Here is a 21,688-nt window from a genome sequence, read left to right as displayed (position 1 = left end):
GTTGCCCATCCCTAATTTCCTCTGGAATGACTGCTAGACCACTCAGAGGCGAGTTAAGACTCAACTATATTGGAGTCACATGTAAAGCAGACAAGGTAGAGTCAGCAGATTTCTTTTCCTAAGCATTATTAGTTTCAAAAGCTATTGACAATAATCATCATCATCATCATTGGTGGTCCCTCGCAGACGAGGATGACTCTCTTCCACTCTCAGGGTGAGTCTGTAGGTGGCTGTACAGATCCATTCAGCTACCACACGCTGTTACTGTCGGGGCAGGTGGTGGTCACGGGAAGGGTGCGTGGGTCGTTGGTCTGGCAGCACGTTCCCTTCGCTTTTAATGCCTGGCTTCCATTGTTTTCCCCAATGGCAAGTCTCAAGGAATTTTTTCCCTTTATTCGTTCACGGGATGAGGACGTCACTGACCAGGCAGGATTTATTGCCCATCCCTAATTGTTCAGCGGGTAGTTCAGGTTCAATCACATTGCTATGGGTCTGGAGTCACATGTAGACCAGACCAGGCAAGGATGGCAGTTTCCTTCCCTAAAGGACATTAGTGAACCAAACGGGTTTTTCCAACAATCGACAATGGATTCACGATCATCATTAGGTTGTAAATTCCAGATATTTATTGAATTCAAATTCCACCATCTGCCACAGCAGGATTCAAACCCAGGTCCCCAGAACATTACCTGGGTCTCTGGATTAATGGTCCAGCTATAATACCACGAGGCCATCAATGCCTTCCCAGAGCTACTCCTCCATATTGGATTGTCTTGGACCAGTGATTCCCAGGTGGCTGTGGGAATGCCGCATATCACCAGTGAGGCCTTGAGGCTATCACTGAAACGGTTCCACTGTCCACCTGGGGCTCACCTAGCATTCTGAAGCTGGGAGTAGAGCACCTGTCTGGGGACAATAGTTTCTTTGTTACTATGACTGAGACTTGTCATCTGTTCCAGAATTATGAACAGACTTTAAATTCCACTCTCTGCCAGGTTGGTATTTGAACTCACTTCCCCATTAGTCTGGGTCTCTGGACAACAAGTCTATACAGCCCTGCTTCACCCTATGACTTAGGGTCTAAATCCCTCTCATCAGAGATTATCTTTATAATGACAAGAGGAATCAAGTCCCTTTCACACAGGAGCTCTTGGCTATGCAGTACAAGCTGTATTTAGCCTTTCTAAAATAAAAAAAATGCTTTTATTCACAGGAAAATAGATATTTTCCACTTTATAATCCTTTATGATCGTATGATTCCTTAGAATGACAATATCCTTTGTTGTGACATGTACTCAAGTACAGAAGTATAGGAGTACAGTGAAAAGTTTTACAATGTCGCCTCCTTTAGCGCCACCTTAGGTACAAAATACCTAGGTACAAATCTTAGGTACAAAGCAGGAATAAAAAGTAGTTGCATCACTTTACAGTGTTTAAAGAATAAGTTAGAAATAAGACATAGTTGAAGGATTGACATTACAGTCAAATAAACAAATCACCAATAAACATTACATTGCAGTAGCTCAGTGCAGGGACGGCCATATGTGGTCTGACAGCCCGCACCAGGCCCCAGTCCAACAACTGGGCCCCACTCCTCTCCAAGCCTCCAGTCCATTCCGCACCGGCTCTCAGCTGCTCCAAGGTGAGTTTTCCCTAGGACTGCTTCCCCATGCTGGTGGCCACTTAGGACTCACTCCTTGTGCCAGCCGCTGCTCTGGGAGTGCTTCACCCTGCGCTGACCTCCACTGCCGCATTTGCCTCTGGGGTTTGCCAACTCCTCCATTCCCCTAGTGCCTAAAAGAGAAACAATGAAGAGAGAAGAGGAAAAGAAAGTAAAAGAATAGGCAGAACAGAGGAGATCCAGCTGGAGTGTCTTACTGTGCTGCCATCTTTATTCCTTAACCTAGATACCTTCACAATGTCAGGTCAGCTATGATCTTATGGAATGGTGCAACAGCATGAAGTGGACCTTTCTCTCCTATATTCTTAGGATTGAGAAAGGAACAGAGGTTTCCTGGTGGGGCATGACTTCTACTGCTGCCGGCTCATAAGGAAACCTCTTGTCGAATCAGCAAATACTTAGCTTTTCAGCCTGGGCCAATTTTTGTCCCTTAGTGTCCAGACCTCCCAATGAAGTTAGAGTTGGCCCCCAACAAGATGCAAAAGATGTCTTCAGGCCTTAAGCTTTTGGACATACAGGCATAAATAGCCTGACCCTCACTGACCTATAGTTCAGAGACCTCCTCTGTTTTCTATAAAGAGGAATTATGGATGAAACCATAAAGGATTGTACGAGCAGGATCAGTGCAAAAATGGTGGCAAAGTAGATCTCCCAAGCTCAGGGCTCGTCTGCTCCTCCTATTTTTCTTTTCTTTTTTTCCTTTTCTTCTTTTTTCTTCTTTACTTTTTTTTTCTCTTTTAATTACCTTTAGCTTTACTTACTTCCCATAAAGAGTTTGAACAGCATTGATGATGGTGAGTTATCCTGGTGCGGACATTTTGCGGAGAAGAGGAAGATCAGCACTGGTGTGTGGGGAGAGTGAGCCCAATGGCTAGGGCTGGCGATGGCCTAGTGGTATTATCACTGGATTGTTAATCCAGAGACGCAGCTAAAGTTCTGGGGGGAGCTGGGTTCAAATCCCGCCATGGCAGATGGTAGAATTTGAATTCAATAAATATCTGGAATTAAGAATCTAATGATGACCATGAACCCATTGTCAATTGTCGGGAAAAACCCACCTGGTTCACTAATGTCCTTTGGGGAAGGCCATCCTTCCCTGCTCTGGCCTACAACTGACTCCAGATCCACAGCAAAGTGTTTGATTCTTAACTGCTCTCTTTGGTAATTAGGGATGGGCAATAAATGCTACCTGGCCAGTGATACCCTCATCGCATGAATGAATGAAAAAAAGAACTGTGGGGTAGAGTAAGCCCAGCGCGGGGAAGGGTTGAGCCCAGCATGGAGAGGAAAGAGCCCTGAGGCAACGGCAGCGAGGTAGGCCCAGTAGTGAAAGATGGCACATGATGATTCGTCATTGGTTGGGTCTGGCACTGGCGGCAGCGAATCAGTGGCGGAAGGGCATCACGGTAACATTGATGAGGTGGACCGCAGTGAGAGACTTCAATATTGGTGGGTCTGGAGCAGGCAGTGGTGGAGATGAAAGATGGTGCCTGAGGATTGGCAATTTTGACATTATTTAGGCCTGGTGTAGACGAGGCGGTATTCGTTCTGAAAGGCTCAGTTCTCAGATGTAGCTGGACTTCTCTATTAGCTGTATCTTTTCATTTTTCTCTTCTTAAACTATCAAAATGGTGCCATATTGTGGCGAAGTATGAAAGCTTTTCTCTATACTTTATTGTATTTCTCACTGTAAAGTAGACATGACAATAAAATCATTCATCATTCGGTGTTTTACAGAAGGCGGTTACAGAGTGGCAAGTCATTAGACTAATAATCCTGAATCTACGCTCATATTCTGCAGACATACACAAATCCTACCATGGCAGATGGTGAAATGTAAATTCAATTAAATATATCTGGAATGAAAAGTTAGCCTAATGGTGACCATGTAACCATTTCTTTGCATCACAAAAAAAAGTCTTGTCCACTCATGCCCTTTAGGGAAGGAAACATCTCTTCTTATCTGGTCTGGCCAACATGTGACTCCAGATCCATAGCAATATGGTTGACTCTTAAAAACCGAAAGAACTGCAGATGCTGTAAATCAGGAACAAAAACAGAAGTTGCTGGAAAAGCTCAGCAGGTCTGGCAGCATCTGTGAAGGTAAAAACAGAGTTAACGTTTCGGGTCCGGTAACCCTTCCTCAGAACTGGTTGACTCTTAACTGACTTCTGGGCAATTAGGGATAGGCAGTAGATATTGGCCGAGCCAGGGTCACCCACATGCCATGAACAATTTTAAAAAATACCTCCAGCCCTTTTAATTCATGGTCATCTCAGCTGGGCACTTGCATGAGAACTAAGAGCAGGAGGAGTCCATTCACCCCCTTGAACGTGCTCAACCATTTAGTGCAAGCATGTCTGATCTCATCACGACATCAACTCCATTGTCACAGACGTGGGCAGGGTGTTAAAATCAGAGATGGTATCTTTGCTTATGGTTGGTCATGCTCAGTACCCTGCTGGTATTGATATAAGAGGCAGCCAGGGAGCAGGTAATTAATGTGGCATTGACCTGTCATCCTGAAGTCCAGCTTCAGTAACATGGGTGAATGAACATGACTGTGTTCCCGTGCAGTGTCAAGCATTTTATTTTCCTTGCGATTTAAGGAGGGGTTTCTGATTGTTATCCAGGGACGCCTGATGCAAACTGCTGTGTGTGTTGACATCAGGCGCATAAACAAACAGGCTCCACACTTCCTTTTGTTGTTTACTCTATTGTTGAAATTCATGGATAAAGAATTGGCAAGATTTGTTGCGTCAGTGAAAATGAACTCAGCTGGACCCGGCAGTTTGGAGGAAGAGAGACATTGGGGATTGCGAGACTCAATAGATAGCTCTGACAATGTGCAGGGTAAGGGGTTAAATGGTTGTAATGGCCTCCTGCATTGTATGACTCTACTTGAAGGACTACAGTTTATGGACAATCTGAAGCATAAAACGACTACCAAAGGATGAGCAATAGAGACTACACCCAAACCTCCTGTTATAATCCCTTAACAGATAGGAGCCAATTGTATGGATTGTATATCCTCTTAAAAACCTGGCTCAGTGATCTTCAGCTGTGCTTTTCAAATCTCGCTTTACTTCGTGCAACTGTTTCTAGTTCCAATTCATTCCTTCCCAGTACCTTATTACAGTAAACTGCTTACTATCCCCATCCTCTGACAGTCTGCAGGCATTTAACATTAAGCCTGTTAGAGAGAAGGAGATTGTACTTAAGGAGCTTTCCTGACCTCTGAATGTCTCAACATGCTTTACAGTCAATACAGTAATCTTATGAAGTGCAGTCGCTGTTGTAAAATTGGCAAATGTTCATACCAGGTTCCCATGGGTAGAAACAAGATCAATGACTAGATAATCTGTTTTTAGTAAAATTAGTTGCAGGACACATCTCGGACCAGTGTTTTATGTGGGCAAAATAGCTTGACTTTTATACTGTATTTCCATGCCAAACAGTCTCATGAGTGTCCCATTCATTCTATCTATCACACTCTCCCTCACACTCGTTCCATCACACTGTCCTACTCACACACTTACACTCATTCATGGGGGATGTCAGGGCCAAAACACCATCAAGTGACTGGGAGATGTCGAGATGGGAATAGAGCTTTGTAGGGGATAACTTTAGATTTGCTTTACCTTCCCTTTTTCTCCAGGTGCCTCCAGTCAGCTCTGAAGAGGAGCAAAGAAAGCAGTGATGAGTGCACAGAGAAAGGAGGGACTGAGGAATCAGACTCCTACTTGAACAATGAATGTCGTTGTTTGGAGAAACAGGAGCCATTTGCTGAGTAACCTGTCACTCGAAATGGTCTACATGTCAGACTGGCTGCTTTAGTCACTGACTTTCCAGGTTGAGAGAGTATTTGGCCAATGAGCCCAGTCTCCCCACAGGCCCACACCCTGGTGATTAGTGCCACACAAAACCTCCCTGTCCTGGGCCTTGCACTAGAGTGCCCCTCTGCTCTACAAGTAGTGCCAAGGGTCCCTCAATCAACATCACTGATAGAAAGTAGATCAGCTGGTCATTCTGTCATTGCTGTTTATGGGGTCTTGCTGTGTGTAAATTAGCTGTCATGTTCCCTATGTTACAGCAGTGTTTTCAAAAATAATTCATTGCCTGTAAAGCCTCTTGGGACATTCTAAGGTTGTGAAAACAGCAAAGAAAATGCAAGATTCTTCTTTCAGAGTGAAGTGCCACTTAAGTATTTGCTGAACCCTAACAGTTAACCAGCAAGACTCCAGGATATACATGCCCATTTACACCTCTGGTGCTTAACCCTCTTAATCTGATCTTTGTTTGCTAATCAGGTCAGCCTCAAAGCCACTGTATCAGGTCAGAAATATTGCATGTATTATGGAAACTAACAGATGGGGAAGGTAAAATGCTGGTATCAGTCCGCCTTTCCATGCTGGTTCTAAGGACCAATTTGGTTAACAATGGTACAGCATGAATCACTAGTGAGTCCTAACAAGAAGAGGCATTTCTTAATAAGATAGTTATTAATCATTGATAGTAGTTTAATGCATACTATTAATAGGTACATGTTACGTTGGCTATTTAGACATAATATCTAACACTGTCCGGAGACACTGATGACCCATCTGTCTCCACTAGGATCTCAAGCTACATTTATCTATTCCACCCAACAATGTATGACATCATCAGGGGGTGGCACAATGGCTCAGTGGTTAGCAATACTGCCTCACAGCACCAGGGACCAGGGTTCGATTCCAGCCTCAGGTGACTCTCTATATGCAGTTTGCCTATTCTCCCAGCATCTGCATGGGTTTCCTCTGGGTGCCCTGGTTTCCTCCCGCAGTCCAAAGATGTGCAGGTTAGGGTGGATTGGCCATGCTAAATTGCCCCACAGTGTCTAGGGTGGAAAATGCAGATATAGGGTAAGGGGATGGGTCTGGGTGAGATGTTCTTCAGAGGGTCAGTGTGGACTCAAAGGACTGAATGGCCTGCTTCCACACTGTAGGGACTCTATGAAACTTAATGCAGTCTCCAACAATAATCCTTTCAGAATGATTACTCTGTACAACAAGTAATTCACTGTCACAGCCTGTTGGGGGTTCAGTTGGCTGGTTTGCAATACTGCCAACAGTGTGGATTCAATTTCCACCCTGGCTGAGGTTACCATGAATGGCTCTCTTTCTCAATCTCTACCTTTACCTGGCCCGAAGATTAAAGCACCACCAGTCATCTCTCTCCATTGAGAGAGCAGTCTTAAGGTCCATTGGAACTATGGTGACTTTACCTTTATCAGTCTGTATCTAGCTCATTGACTGAAATAATTAATCAGAATTGTGATATACAATGTTTCTGATCTAAGAAGTAACTAAAAATGTTTCTTCAATGAATAACTGAAAATTTTACCTTATCCTTTTTGTAGGTTTAATTTTGCAAACTCTAATTAATGTTCGTGTCACTTCAAGATTGTGGTCTCTAGGAATTAAAAATTAATCACCTTAACCCTATTGTGAGCAAAATCCAGAATGAAATGTATTGGGAATTGAAAGGAATTATGTATTATTTAATTTTCTTTCATTGCTGAAGATAGCAGGAAAATTTATTTCACTGGGCAGGATGGGTGAGAGGGAGTTTGATAGTGTTCCAGAGAATGTCCCATGAAAGTTACCAACCTGACAGCTTAAGGAAGTGTTAGATATCCCTCCAGAATGTACAGCCTTACACAGCCCAATTAAAAGCTGAAATGAGAAGTGGAAGAACAACAAAGCCCCAAAGGAGATATTTGCGATCATTTGAACTGAAAAGGTTACATTCTGAGGACAAGTTGCATATAGCTTTGGACTCCGTCAATATATGGAATATTGAGGAGCAATCTGAGTGACATGATTGACATGACTGAGAGAGCTGCTAGGGCAGATATGGGAGAATTCAGAGCCAGGTAACATAATTGCTAAAGGCCTTTTATGTTGATGTCAAGTCTTGAGACAAGAGGTGATGAAAATCCGGAACTCAGACACCAAAAAGGTGAGGAGAATGAAGGTTAATTAGAACTTTCAAGTCTCAAACTGATAAAGATTTTTGTTAGGCGAGGGTATTAGAGATAACAGAACAAAAGTGAGTAGTAGCAACAAGGAACAGGTCAGCTATGATCTAACTGAATAATGGAACAAACTCAAGGGGTTCAATCACTGACTCATAGAGTCAAAGAGGGTTATAGGATGGGAACAGGCCCTTCAGCCCAACTTGTCCATACCACCCAGTTTACACAATTAATCTAGTCCCATTTGCTTGTGTTTGGTCCGTAACTGTCCATACCTATCCCATCCATGTACCTGTTCAAATGTTTCTTAAATAACAAAATTGTACTCACCTCTACCATAACAACTTCTGGTGGCCTGTTCCAGACACTCACCACACCCTGTTTTAAACATATTGCCCCTCTGGACCCAATTGTATCTTTCCCTTCTCACCTTAAACCCATGCTGTCCAGTTTTAGACTCCCCTACCATGGGGAAAAGCTGTTGGCTATCTATCTTATCTATGCTTTTCATAATTGTATAGACCCCTATAACGTCACCCCTCAATCTCCTATGCTCCAGGGAAAAAAAAGCCTATCCAGCCTCTCTCTATAAGTCAAATCTTCCAGTCCAGGTAACATCCTAGTAAACCTATTCTGCACTCTTTCTAGTTTAATAATATCCTTTCTATAATAGGGTGACCAGAACTGCAAGAAATACTCCAAAAGTGGCCTCACCAATATCTTGAACAGCTGTAAGAAGATGTCCCAACTCCTTTGCTCAGTCCTTTGACCAATGAAAGCAAGCGTTCCTAAAGCCTACTTCACTAGTCCTGATCCTTTTTTTTTATGAGGGAGCATAGGTTTACCATAGCAGGGGAGACCCAATACCAAATTTCCTTGGATTCATCCCTCATTCTATCCAATGGTGCAAGGAAGATAAATTGTTTTTCATGTGGGACTCATTGAGGTGAACTTGTTTCTGCCTAACTTTATGAGCGCAGTGAATTCATGGATTCATGGAATGTTGGCAGCACAATAGAAGGCCATTGAACCAATTATTTCTGTGCCAGCTCGCTGCAGAAGCGTCTCAGTTAGCTCTATGCGTCTGCATTTATCTTCGTACCCTGCAAATGTTTTCACTTCAGGAGCTTTTTCAATTCCCTTTTGAAAGCCACAAATTAAATTGACTTCTACCTCACTTTCAGGCAGCACATTCCAGAGTATAACCCCAACTCGTACTTTTCCTCATATCGCCCTTGATTCATTTGTTCATCACCCTAAGTTGCTCCTCTCTTGTTCTCAGTCCTCTGCCAATGGGAAAATTTTCTCTCTGTCATGCTTTCCCTTATGATTTTGAAGAACCGAAAAAGGCATTGAATCCCAAAGAAATGCATTTTTAAAATATTTAATTTTGAAGATTAGGCTCCTTGCTCACAAAACCAAGAATAGATCAGGGTTGAATGCAAGGGGATCGTGCCATTCTCATGCATTTTGATAAGAAGCTCTCCAACTCATTCCAAATCAGAGAGGGGGTGTTCTGGTGCTTTCTGGGTAATGGCAATGGAGGTAGCACACAGATTCCTGACACATTTGCCAGGATCGCAAATCTTCCATCCCCTTATCAGTGGCATTATACAAGAAGGAAATGAAAGGCTTGATTTATATGGTGCCTTGTACAACCTTAAGCTATCCCAAGATATCAAAGATGATGGAATACTATTGAAGTTTTAAAAAATTATTCCTTCATGGGACTTGGGCATCACTAGCCAGGCCAGACTATGTTGACCACCCCTAATGGCCCTTGATATGATTGTGGTGTACTGCCTTCTTGAACTGTTGGATATACACATGCCCACTGTGCTGTTAAAGGGGGAGTTCCAGGATTTTGACTCAGTGACATTGAAGGTTCAATGCTATAATTCCAAGTGAGGGATCATGTGTGGCTTGGAGGACGACTATCCGGCTGGTATTCCCACATATCTGCTTTGTCTTTCTAAGTGGTAGAAGTTGTGGACTTGGAGGTGTTGTCAAAGGAGACCTGGTGATTTGCTGCAGTGCAATTCGTAGATGGTACACTCTGCTGCGTTCATGCATCAGTGGTAGAGGGAGTAGAATTTGAAGGCAGTGAGTGCATAGTGTGTCAATCAAGTCAGATGCTTTGTTCTAAATGGTGTATTGAAGTATAGTCACTCTAATAGTGCAGAAAATGCAACAAACAATTTGCAAACAGCAAGCTCCCACTAACAGCAATATGATAATGACCAATTTATGTGGCACTGGTTAAGGGATGAATAAACTAACATAAATAAGTTAGTTTCAAACAATCGGTTGCACTGGAGTAGACTACTAGAATCTCAGAGATCCATTTATTTCACTTGCCATATATTCTACAATTCTATTACAGTTTGAAAATGCTTTGTGACATTGCCTAGACATAACTGAAAGTAACATTCATCTTTTCCCACTTGAATTCTTTTTTTTTCAGTGGCACAGGTACAAATCTAATATAGGATAGAGCTACACTCCAAGTAGAGCATGGACATTAGTTTAAAAATGAGCAAATTGAGAGGATAAAAGTGACATGTAATTAAATCCGTGGAAACCAGTTGTAGGGACGATTTAATAAACTTTCAACATTCTTCAGCTTTACAATTAATTTTGCCATGTTTAACGATGTGTCAAGGTATTCAGCGTATCTTGACTCTGGCCCCCTCCAACAATGACAATGCTTTTTGCAAATTGCCACACTGATTAACAATCACTTTCCCAATGTAATTCATCCCACCCCCCACTCCCTTCTCTTTTGACATCTCTGAGCTGTGATTCAGAGCTACATAAGTTTAAATACACAGCCTTGGAACAGCAATATATGAAAATTGCCATGCATGCCTGACCCTAAAGATAAAAAGGTTAAAGTGTGAGGACAGGCTAGATAGAATGGCTTTTACTTCCTTGACTACAGAAGATTAAGTGAGATCTAATTGAGCTGTTTACAATGCTTAAATAAGTCAATAACGATAGAGAGAGAGAAACTATTTCCCTCTGGTGGCTGGGAGTCCAAACGAAGAGAAACTAACCTTAAAATTATGACCAGCCTGTATTCTTGTTGTGCAGTTGCATTGTCCCTAACTCTGTAGCAGGAAGCCCATTTTAATGCCCCATTTGCTCCAGAGGTGTGTAATAACATCTCTGAACAAGTTGATTAGAAAATATCTAAAATTAGATTTAATGCATTAAGAGGTGAAATCAGGAGTAGTTTTACACACAAAAGGAAATGGATATCTGAAACTCTCTCCCTAAAAAATATTGCTGAGGCTTGGGATCAACTGGAAAAGGTCTAAACTAAGGTTGATACATTTCTGTGGATCGAAGGTAACAAAGGTTCAGGAAATAAGGTGGACAGATGGAGCTAACATAACAAATATAGAAGAATTGAATTTAATGAGAGGCAGACGCAAGGGGCTGATTGTGCCTTCCTCTTTCTATTGTTCTATTGTAAAAAAAGGAAGAACCACGCATTTCAGTGGCAATGAAACTGTAAATTCTGTTGATGTTCCACTGTGTCTTCTGCAGAACCATCCTTTCCTGAGCCACTAGTGGAAATTGTCTGGCAAACGTTTATTTTTCATTGTCTTATGGGATGTGCAGCTCACTAGTTGGAGCAGTATTTATTGCCCATCCCTAGTTGCCCTTGAGAAGTTGGTGATGAGCTGCCTTCTTGAACCGCTGCAGTCCATGTGCTGTAGGTTGATCCACAATACTATAATGGAGAGAATTCCAGGATTGTGACTCAGACACAATGAAGGAACAGTGATATATTTCCGAGTCAGGATGATCAGTGACTTGGAGGGGAACTTGCAGGTGATGGTGTTTCCATGTATCTGCTGTCATTGTCCTTCTAGATGGAGGTGGATGCGGGTTATGAAGGTGGAACACAGCAGGCCTTTTTCTGAAGAAGGGTCCTGACCTGAAACCTCAACTTTCCTGCCCTTCTGATGCTGCCTGACCTGCTGTGTTCCTTCAGTTCCACACTTCCAGTTATCTCTGAATCCAGCATCTGCAGTTCTTGCTATCTCTGAGTGAGTTATGAAGGTGTTGCTGAAGGAGATTGCTTGAGGTGTCTCCACAGAAGTTGAGGTACAGGCCCCTCCATGAAATATGAGGGACACTTCACATTCAGTGGGCAATATTTTGTGCTACTCCTGAGAGTGAAAAACGGGGTGGGGTGGAGGATTTAATTGTGTGAGAGGCCAAAAAGTCAGATTCCCAGCAGCAGGATGAAAGTTTAGTTAATAGATTAATGATTAGAATTAGTAGAAATATTAATTGAATCAATAAATGAATTAAAGTCACGTCGAGACTCCCAGTGGTAAACCTTTTGTATGGATTTTCATGTCATGCATTACCAAGTGGCTAGAATTAAGTTCTCCTACCCAATACGTTCTCCACCAGAGAGCAATTAGTGCCATCTCTTTCTAAACTGCATAGAGAGGCATGTGGCACGTGTGTTAGCCACTTTGGCTGCATTTTGAATGAAGTGCTACCTTGTACCCTGTGATCAGCATCCATCTATGCTATGTGCATGATTTACGTTTCATTGCAGGGATGTAATTTTCATGAAAGGTGACCAAAGGAGGGAGATGGCCAAGCCAGACAAGGAAGCAGACCAATGGTGGGGGCCAGTCTGGAGAAAGAAGCCCTGGCTGACTGGATGAAGGGGAAAGTGGTCAGAATATTTAGATACAGGCGTCGACTTATCAAGTCAGAAAGTCACAGAGTAATATAACGTCAAACAGACCCTTCGGTCCAACCATTCCATGCCATCATTTTAATAGAATGAGTGATGTGCTGGATTTGTAAAGAAAAAAAATTCCTGTCCAGGTAGCCTTTAAAAAACAGTGCTAGGACCTTCGACCCCCATCAAGTAACAATGGGGACGGCAACATCCTGCCACATGACTCAATGTCTTCTTCGAACATGCGTACACAATGAGATTCTGCTCATCTCTCCAACAGGGTTTCCGTTCCAATCTTTTCTCTTGTTCATTGTCATTAATTTTGCTGTCGCTCCTGGTGTTTGACAAGATATTTGATAAAACCCGTTTCCACAGCGACATCACATTCCTCAGTGACTGCCTCCAGCTCAGACTCACTCCACATGGATTCCAACTTGTGTTTCATCCTTCGTGTTTTGAATCCACCCAGGATCACAGGTATCTCTGTGATGTCACAACGTTCCACAGACAGACGTTTTCACAGCATTCTGAGATCCACACTCAATGCCACGCATCGCAATATGCACACGCTTGATCTTGCTCTCCGTCAGCACCACCTCACGCTGGCTCAGAGCTGCGCTGCTCCCCAGTTCCAATTCACCTTCCCGATCATTCGACTTTCTAACAAGTAACTTTTTCATTTCCTTTCAGGCATCAAGGCACACAAGATGCAAAAACTCAGAGATATCCTCGGCCTTTCAGAACCTTCTTACCACCCCCTTCCCTCTGACTCTATCCCCTTTCCTAACCCACCTCTTGTTGTATATTTACGCTCTCTTTAGATTTCTGCTCTCTGATGCTGAACATTCTATCCTCAGCAAAGGTCTCAGTTTTTTCCTTTTGCATAGAACATAGAACATAGAACATTACAGCGCAGTACAGGCCCTTCGGCCCTCGATGTTGCGCCGACCTGTGAAACCAATCTGAAGCCCATCTAACCTAAACTATTCCATTATCATCCATATGTTTATCCAATGACCATTTAAATGCCCTTAAAGTTGGCGAGTCTACTATTTTTGCAGGCAGGGCATTCCACGCCCTTACTACTCTCTGAGTAAAGAACCTACCTCTGACATCTGTCCTATATCTATCACCCCTCAATTTAAAGCTATGTCCCCTCGTGCTAGCCATCACCATCCGAGGAAAAAGGCTCCCACTATCCACCCTATCTAATCCTCTGATCATCTTGTATGTCTCTATCAAGTCACCTCTTAACCTGCTTCTCTCTAACGAAAACAGCCACAAGACCCTCAGCCTTTCTTCATAAGACCTTCCCTCCATACCAGGCAACATCCTGGTAAATCTCCTCTGCACCCTTTCCAATGCTTCCACATCCTTCCTATAATGCGGTGACCAGAACTGTACACAATACTCCAAGTGCGGCCGCACCAGAGTTTTGTACAGCTGCAACATGACTTCATGGCTCTGAAACTCAATCCCTCTACCAATAAAACCTAACATACTGTACGCCTTCTTAACAACGCTATCAACCTGGGTGGCAACTTTCAGTGATCTATGCACGTGGACACCGAGATCTCTTTGCTCATCCACACTACCAAGAATCTTACCATTAGCCCAGTACTCTGTATTCCTGTTACTCCTTCCAAAGTGAATCACCTCACACTTTTCCACATTAAACTCCATTTGCCACCTCTCAGCCCAGCTCTGCAGCTTATCTATGTCCCTCTGTAACCTGCAACATCCTTCCACACTATCCACAACTCCACCAACTTTGGTGTCATCCGCAAATTTACTAACCCATCCTTCTACGCCCTCATCAAAATGACAAACAGCAGTGGCCCCAAAACAGATCCTTGAGGTACACCACTAGTAACTGAACTCCAGGATGAACATTTCCCATCAACCACCACCCTCTGTCTTCTTACAGCTAGCCAATTTCTGATCCAAACCACTAAATCACCCTCAATCCCATGCCTCCGTATTTTCTGCAATAGCCTACCATGGGGAACCTTATCAAACGCTTTACTGAAATCCATATACACCACATCAACCGCTTTACCCTCATCCACCTGTTTGGTCACCTTCTCAAAGAACTCAAATTGGTTTGTGAGGCACGACCTACCCTTCACAAAACCGTGTTGACTGTCCCTAATCAAATTATTCCTTTCTAGATGATTATAAATCCTATCTCTTATAATCCTTTCCAACACTTTACCCACAACCGAAGTAAGGCTCACTGGTCTATAATTACCAGGGTTGTCTCTACTCCCCTTCTTGAACAAGGGGACAACATTTGCTAGTCTCCAGTCTTCTGGCACTATTCCTGAAGACAATGACGACGTAAAGATCAAAGCCAAAGGCTCTGCAATCTCCTCTCTAGCTTCCCAGAGAATCCTAGGATAAATCCCATCCGGCCCAGGGGACTTATCTATTTTCCCACCTTCCAGAATTGCTCACACCTCCTCCTTATGAACCTCAATCCCGTCTCGTCTAATAGACTGTATCTCAGGATTCTCCTCGACTACATTGTCTTTGCATTCCCACCTTAATGAATTTCGAGCACATGACGTTGAACTCAATTTCCGTTGCCGTTGCCTGAGTAAGGGTGACCGGACCTGAAACGTTAACTGTGATTTTTTTCTTCACAGATGCTGCCAGCTCTGCTGAGCTTTTCCAGCAACTTTGTTTTTGTTCCAGCATGCTAAATGTCTTCTTCACCACCCTGTCCACCTGTGACGCCACTTTCAACAAACTATGTACTTGTACTCCTAGGTCCCTCTATTCTACAACACTCCTCAGGTCTTTACTAGTTACTGTATAAGTCAAACCTTGGTTTGACTTTCCAAAGTGCAACACCTCACACTTATCTGTATTGAATTACATTTGCCAATCCTCAGCCCACTTCCCCATCTGATCAAAATCCCTCTGTAATTTTTGACAACCTTCCTCTCTATCAAGGAAACCTTCAGATTTTGGGTCATGTTCACCCAAAAATCCTCTCTGAGATCTCTCTTCAAACCAATATGCCTGGAAATAGATTATCTGACCTTTACCATCTTGCTGCTATCTCTGCTCTGGGATAATAATGACTACACTTTAGGAAAGTCTTCATTTTAGCTTTTCTTTCAATTAAGAGTCAAAGATGAAGGACAGATGAGGGAAATATGGATGTTTTTGATTAAGTATTGGGCAAAAATTGCTGAGGAAAACACTGTGTGAAAAGGAAAGCTTTGACAAGTAACCACCAGGCACTGGTTTCATGAGGCTTTGAAGTATTCCTGATGAACAGATCATCAGAGCCTGGTATATCTCAGAGGCAGCAATTTGACCCCTAGGATATCTGATGCACTTCATGTTCATGCTGACATTTCATAAATACCAGCAAGCAAATGGAGATATTAGACAGTGTAACAGGGAGGAGAGTGGGATTTACAATGCTTTGCTGTTGAGCTTTTATGATGGACAAACAGTGGGAAGTACAGCAAATGGGAAACAAGTTTCAACAACTTTAGTTTAAGTTGACAGAATAGTGATGATCCTACTGCTGTTTTTGAAGGAAATTCGGTGTAACATCCAGATAAAGGAGAATCAATTGGAGGCGGCTGGTGTCAGAAGACATGTTCCCATTTTAAATTCTAGTTACCTCTGATCCCGAATTCAAAGAAGTGCTGTCATCATGGCAACAGCGTATTGGGTTGATCTGTGACTTTGAGTTAGTCGCTGCATACCTGGGGATGCATTTAGTCCAACAGGAAATATGCTGACAGAGATAGGAAGTGTCCTGTCATGGTCCATACGTGTAGCTCATTTCAGTTCCAAATGAGTTGTCACGTTTCCTGAACCTGGAGAAATAACACTGCACTGGCAGGATATCAGGCACTGTCTCCCCACACCACCTTCCCAAAAACATTTTCCCAGCCTTCCTGCCTGCCACCAATTCCAAACCGAGAGAGATGCTTTGGGAATAGGGATGGGGTTACAAACCCTAACTCAGAGTACCTCTGTCGGAAGACAACGGGCTGGATTTCCCAGGTGTCTGAGACTCCTTGATCTTCAGAAATCGCCAGCAGATGCCAGATGTGGAAGTTCCACCCCTATTTTCAACAGATTAAACTTTCTCCCAAATAAATAGGGGTGTGGGATGAGATGCACACGGGAGAGGTAGCTGAATCCAGATGAGCCATTTAAATTTGGTGCTGACATGGAGGGAAATCCAGTAAAGTTTCCAAATGATACAGATACAGGTCTGACCCATAGATCATAGAATCCCTACAGCGTGGAAACAGGCCCCTCAGTCCAATAAGTCCACACTGACCCTGATAGTACCCCACCCAGACCCATCCCCAATATAACCCAGTGATAATAGGAACTGCAGATGCTGGAGAATCCGAGACAACAAGGTGCAGAGCTGGATGAACACAGCAGGCCAAGCAGCATCATAGGAGCAGGAATTTTTCCAGAGGAAGGAGGGTAACTTCTTCAAGGTAGGCATCCTTAGAAGAGGCTTCGCAGTGGGGTTAAAATTGTTTCAGAGATAGTAGGAACTGCAGATGCTGGAGAATCTGAGACAACAAGGTGCAGAGCTGGATGAACACAGCAGGCCAAGCAGCATCATAGGAGCATGCTGCTTGGCCTGCTGTGTTCATCCAGCTCTGCACCTTGTTGTCTCCAACATAACCCACCTCATCTACACATTCCTGAACATTAGGGGCAATTTAGTATCACCAATCCACCTAGCCTGCACATTTTTGGACTGTGGGAGGAAATTGGAGCACCCGGAGGAAACCCACACAGATACAGGGAGAATGTGCAAACTCCATGCAGATAGTCTCCCGAGGCTAAAATTGAACCTGAGTCCCTGGCGCTGTGAGGCAGCAGTGCTAACCACTGAGCCACCCTGCCACCCCAAATCTTGTAGAACTCAAAATGGAGCTCCTGAATATTCTTTTCCAAGTGTTAATATATCATTTTGTTCCTGGTTTTTATCCTTCTGGGTGTCAAACAGATCTATTTTGGCCTTAACCCACAGCGTGCGAGCCTCAAACTCTTGAGAAGAATTTTTCAAAAATTGAATGGATTTTATGAATGGGAGGTTTTCCTTTTCCCCTGGCATGTGTATGTGAGTAACGTATTAGATTGTTCAATATTTTATGGGGCTCCTGATGTATGCCAATGTTGTGGGTGCGAAGGTGCTTGACGAATATATGAGGGGTTGGGTGGATGTTATGATTTGCAATGGATGTGGCACCAGTTGGATGGAGGCGGGGGTGCATGGGGTTGTGGGTGCGGAGGGTGAGAGGAGAGAGAATTTGAGAAGCTAAGACAACGGGAAGAAAACCCTGGACAATTGTCTAATCAACTCCACCTCAGCACTTACCCATCTGCGTGCTCACCTACAATAGGTTTCCAGGGCCTGCGATCCCATCTCTAACCCCATACTCTCCACCATTCCATCCCACCTCACTGGTGTAAAAATTGGGTCTCACGGGTTCCGATAACTGAGGCATCCAGCCCTAAGCGTGTGTTACCCAGCTGCCACTGGGGGAGTGGGAGTGAGAGAAAATATCTTAAGTGTAAAATAAAGAATTCAAAATGACTATTTTGTTAGCAGTCAAATGGAATTCATTCCCTGAAGTTTATCTACCTCTTCAATATGCAAATTCTAATTAGAATATCAGATGTTGGCAACAGAATTGTTCTGAAAAACTTAACACACAGTCTCTGTCTCTGTGGGTAGAACAATAATTAATTGTCATAATTGATTAGTCTCTCTAGCAGTCTCCTAATTTGGCAAAATCAGACTTAGACCTACTGCATCTTTTGCCTCTGTTTCTGAGAATTGCTTCAGGAGATGGGTGAATGATACATTTTTTAATCTCTGCACTTCTCATTCTCTGTTGTGTGATTAAATCACACAGCCTTGTTTCAGCTGCAGAATGAAGCCTGCCCCTTATTTTCCAGGAGCTTTGTAACGCATGTTCTGAAATATTTTCATGATAATGGGCCGTTGCAACTGTGAGACTTGTATGATTGTGGAAGGGTCTCTCATCTGGTGAATCCATTGACTTTTTCTCTTGATGACAACTGAACATATGGTGCTACCAATGTATGAAGCTAGAACTTGACTGAACTGCACCTCCCTGTCCCAATGTAACCTTGGGGAAGAGAGCAGAGAATCCGAGGCAATATTGTCAGCATTGCCCTCATTGCCGGCTTACTTGAACATGATGTCTATTGAAGTTTTACCCCAGGTCTTCGTGTGACTGAACAGCCTGATGATGGACACTCAGATCTCTGGCACATGGGACATCCCATGAAATCATTGGGTCCAGATGCAGCATTGGCTTCCTTTCCTTTCCTGCCGTGCTGCCACTCTGTCAACACTGAGAGTTAAATTGGGACACAGCCAAATGCACACGTTATCATCATTCTAGACAGTTCTCTTTGTTCACTGCTGGAATGGTGATAGGATTAGGGTTAGCGTTAGGGTCAGTTGAGAAAACATAACCCAGTGGGAGGAACGTGCTTGATAATCCAGATGCTAGTTTTCAGTTCATTGCAGTTGATTTTGCAAAAGTTTTGCCAAAGCGCTCAAGTAGTTCAGTGATTTTCCCATTGAACCTGAAAGATACGCCAGAAGCATTACTGATGGAATTTTGCTAGCACTCTTATGTGTCTAGATCCCACTGCAGTAAAGGATTGTGGTGACTGCAGATGAGTTTTGTTGACTTGCAAAAGTGTTTGTTGTCCGATATTTGTGACTATAATTTGTAGAATGTTGAGCTGGTGCAGTAAATCCGGTGCCAGATCTTCTCAACAACAGTTACCTTCTGAGAGGGAGTGGTTGCCAAACGTGGGAAGTGCTGAACCAATTCTAGAGTCTCTTCTTCAACATATATGGGAGATGGAGTATTTGGCTGACCAAGTATGCATTCATGTATGAGTTTTGTTTTGGCAAAATTATGAAGGAGCGGAAAACCAGGCCTCCATCCAGGCTGTTGTGAGCTACTTGCTGTACATGCTTTTTTAATTCATTGATGGGATGTGAACATCGCAGGCCAGCATTTACCACCCATCCTGAATAGTCCAGAGGGCAGTTAACAGTCAACCACATTATGGCGGGTCTGGAGTCACATGTAGGCCAGACCAGGTAAGGATGGCAACTTCCTTCCCTAAAGGCCATTAGTGAATGAACAAAAACAGAAGTTGCTGGAAAAGCTCAGGGGTCTGGCAACATCTGTGAAGGAGAAAACAGAGTTAACGTTTTGGGTCCGTGACCCTTCCTCAGTGAATGAGTTGGATTTTCCCAACAATTGGCAGCAGTTTTACGGTCGTCATTTGGGCTCTAAATTCCAAATTTCTCTTGAATTCAAATTCCGTTACCACAGCAGGATTTGAACCCAGGCCCCAGGACATTACCTGGGCCTCTGAAATAATAGTCTAGCAATACGACTAGACCAACACATCTCCTAACAGATGTCAGAGAATCATATGTTGGCCAATACAGATAAACATATCTCTCTAAATAAAATCTGAAAGAACTGCAGATACTGTAAATCAGAAACAAAACCAGAAGTTGCCAGAAAAGTTCAGCAGATCTGGCAGCATCTGCAGAGAGAAATCAGAGTTAACATTTTGAGTCTGGTGACGGGTCACTGGACCTGAAACGTTAACTTTGATTTCTGTCTACAGATGCTGCCAGACCTGCTGAGCTTTTCCAGCAACTTCTGTTTTAGAAACCTAACTCTCTCTTTCCCTCTCTGTTTCTCTCTCTCTCTCCCCCTCTGTCTGTCTCTCTCTCTTTCAAGTTCTGTCTCTCTATGTCTGGTATGGACTTCAGAGTGGCTGCCACAGAGTAACATTAGCCATGTTTAAATGGAGAGAGACCTAATGGGGACAAGTGACTTCCCTGCTTTCATTCAAATGCTGTGAGTGAGCGAACACATCGTATTCAAATGTACAAAACTCAGGTTGTCAAAAAGCACCATCACTGCCAAAATAATCAGGCATAGCAATTCTATTTTTATATTCTGCTGTGCCTGTCATGAAATTATATGGATGTAACAAACCCGAAATCAGTTCAGTGATAATGAGTGTACGCTCCATTGCCAAAATAATGGACTGTTGGGATCCGACCTGATATCAACTGCAGATAAAAGCAGTCAATTTGTAAATCAGTACATCACAGCCCACTGAATTATTAATTGTTCATTACTTCAGTGTTGAATAGATAACAATAGGGAGAAAAAAAAACAAAAAAAAATAGGCTTTGCAGAAATTTGATTAGTTTTCAGAAATATGCTGCTGCCTTAAGATGTTATTTGGCAGTAAATCAATGGATATTTAGGGTATCGTGCAATGAAATGTAAATATATCTGATGTGGACGAATGAGAGAGATTTGGTCTGTTTCATTTAATATCATGTAATTCAGGACAATATTGAACCAAATTTCATGAGGTGTTGGGAAGGGTGGGGTGGAAGAAAGTTGCTGATGGTGATCTGTCAGCATTTATCCATATTATGCCTTTGAAACTGCCCCCTCAGGATATCCAGTGGGTGCAGATTAGTATAAGGGAACCCTGACATTATAGTCTGTTACTCAGGCACAGGGTGTTTTGCTGCTACTTGCATTGAACTGAGAGAAATCTTCAACATTCCTGGTCTCAGATCATCACAAGACATCCCATTGAAAGTTACAAGGTGTAGAGCTGGATGAACACAGCAGGCCAAGCAGCATCAGAGGAGCAGGAAAGCTGACGTTTCGGGCCTAGACCCTTCTTCAGACCCTTCTTCTTGCTGTGTTCATCCAGCTCTACACCTTGTTATCTCAGATTCTCCAGCATCTGCAGTTCCTACTATCTCTGAAATAATTTTAACCCCACTGTGAAGCCTCTTCTAAGGATGCCTACCTTGAAGAAGTTACCCTCCTTCCTCTGGAAAAATTCCTGCTCCTCTGATGCTGCTTGGCCTGCTGTGTTCATCCAGCTCTGCACCTTGTTATCTCAGATTCTCCAGCATCTGCAGTTCCTACTATCTCGATCGAAAGTTACAACTTGTTTATTCTTAGTAATCAGGTTTCTCACTTGATGTGTGTGACAACTATTGCCAAACAACAGAATTAGCCCTGAAAGTCAATTTAGTATTTGTGGACTACGACTAATGTTATATATGGGTGTGTAAGTGTTAATATCTGGAAGAGATAGTAGGAGATAGCTGTAAGTCTAAGATTACACAGTGTGGAGCTGGAGGAACACACCGAGATAACACAGTGTGGAG

At 43.1% G+C, this 21,688-nt stretch overlaps 1 long non-coding RNA gene across 1 annotated transcript in view; it reads right to left on the bottom strand.

The window, feature by feature from the left end:
• Window positions 1-1,224: 1,224 nt before the first annotated feature.
• The window catches only part of LOC125484377, a 21,719-nt gene continuing 1,255 nt past the window's right edge, over window positions 1,225-21,688 (bottom strand). The window contains exon 2 of the long non-coding RNA XR_007263199.1: window positions 1,225-1,794. This is a non-coding gene — a long non-coding RNA (uncharacterized LOC125484377). The remainder of the gene's footprint in view (window positions 1,795-21,688) is intronic.

Source organism: Rhincodon typus, chromosome 11, assembly GCF_021869965.1.
Source record: "Rhincodon typus isolate 14 chromosome 11, sRhiTyp1.1, whole genome shotgun sequence".
NCBI classification, from domain to species: Eukaryota; Metazoa; Chordata; class Chondrichthyes; order Orectolobiformes; family Rhincodontidae; genus Rhincodon; species Rhincodon typus.
Note: the sequence above shows the minus strand (reverse complement) of the source record. Positions and strands in the feature narration are given on the sequence as shown.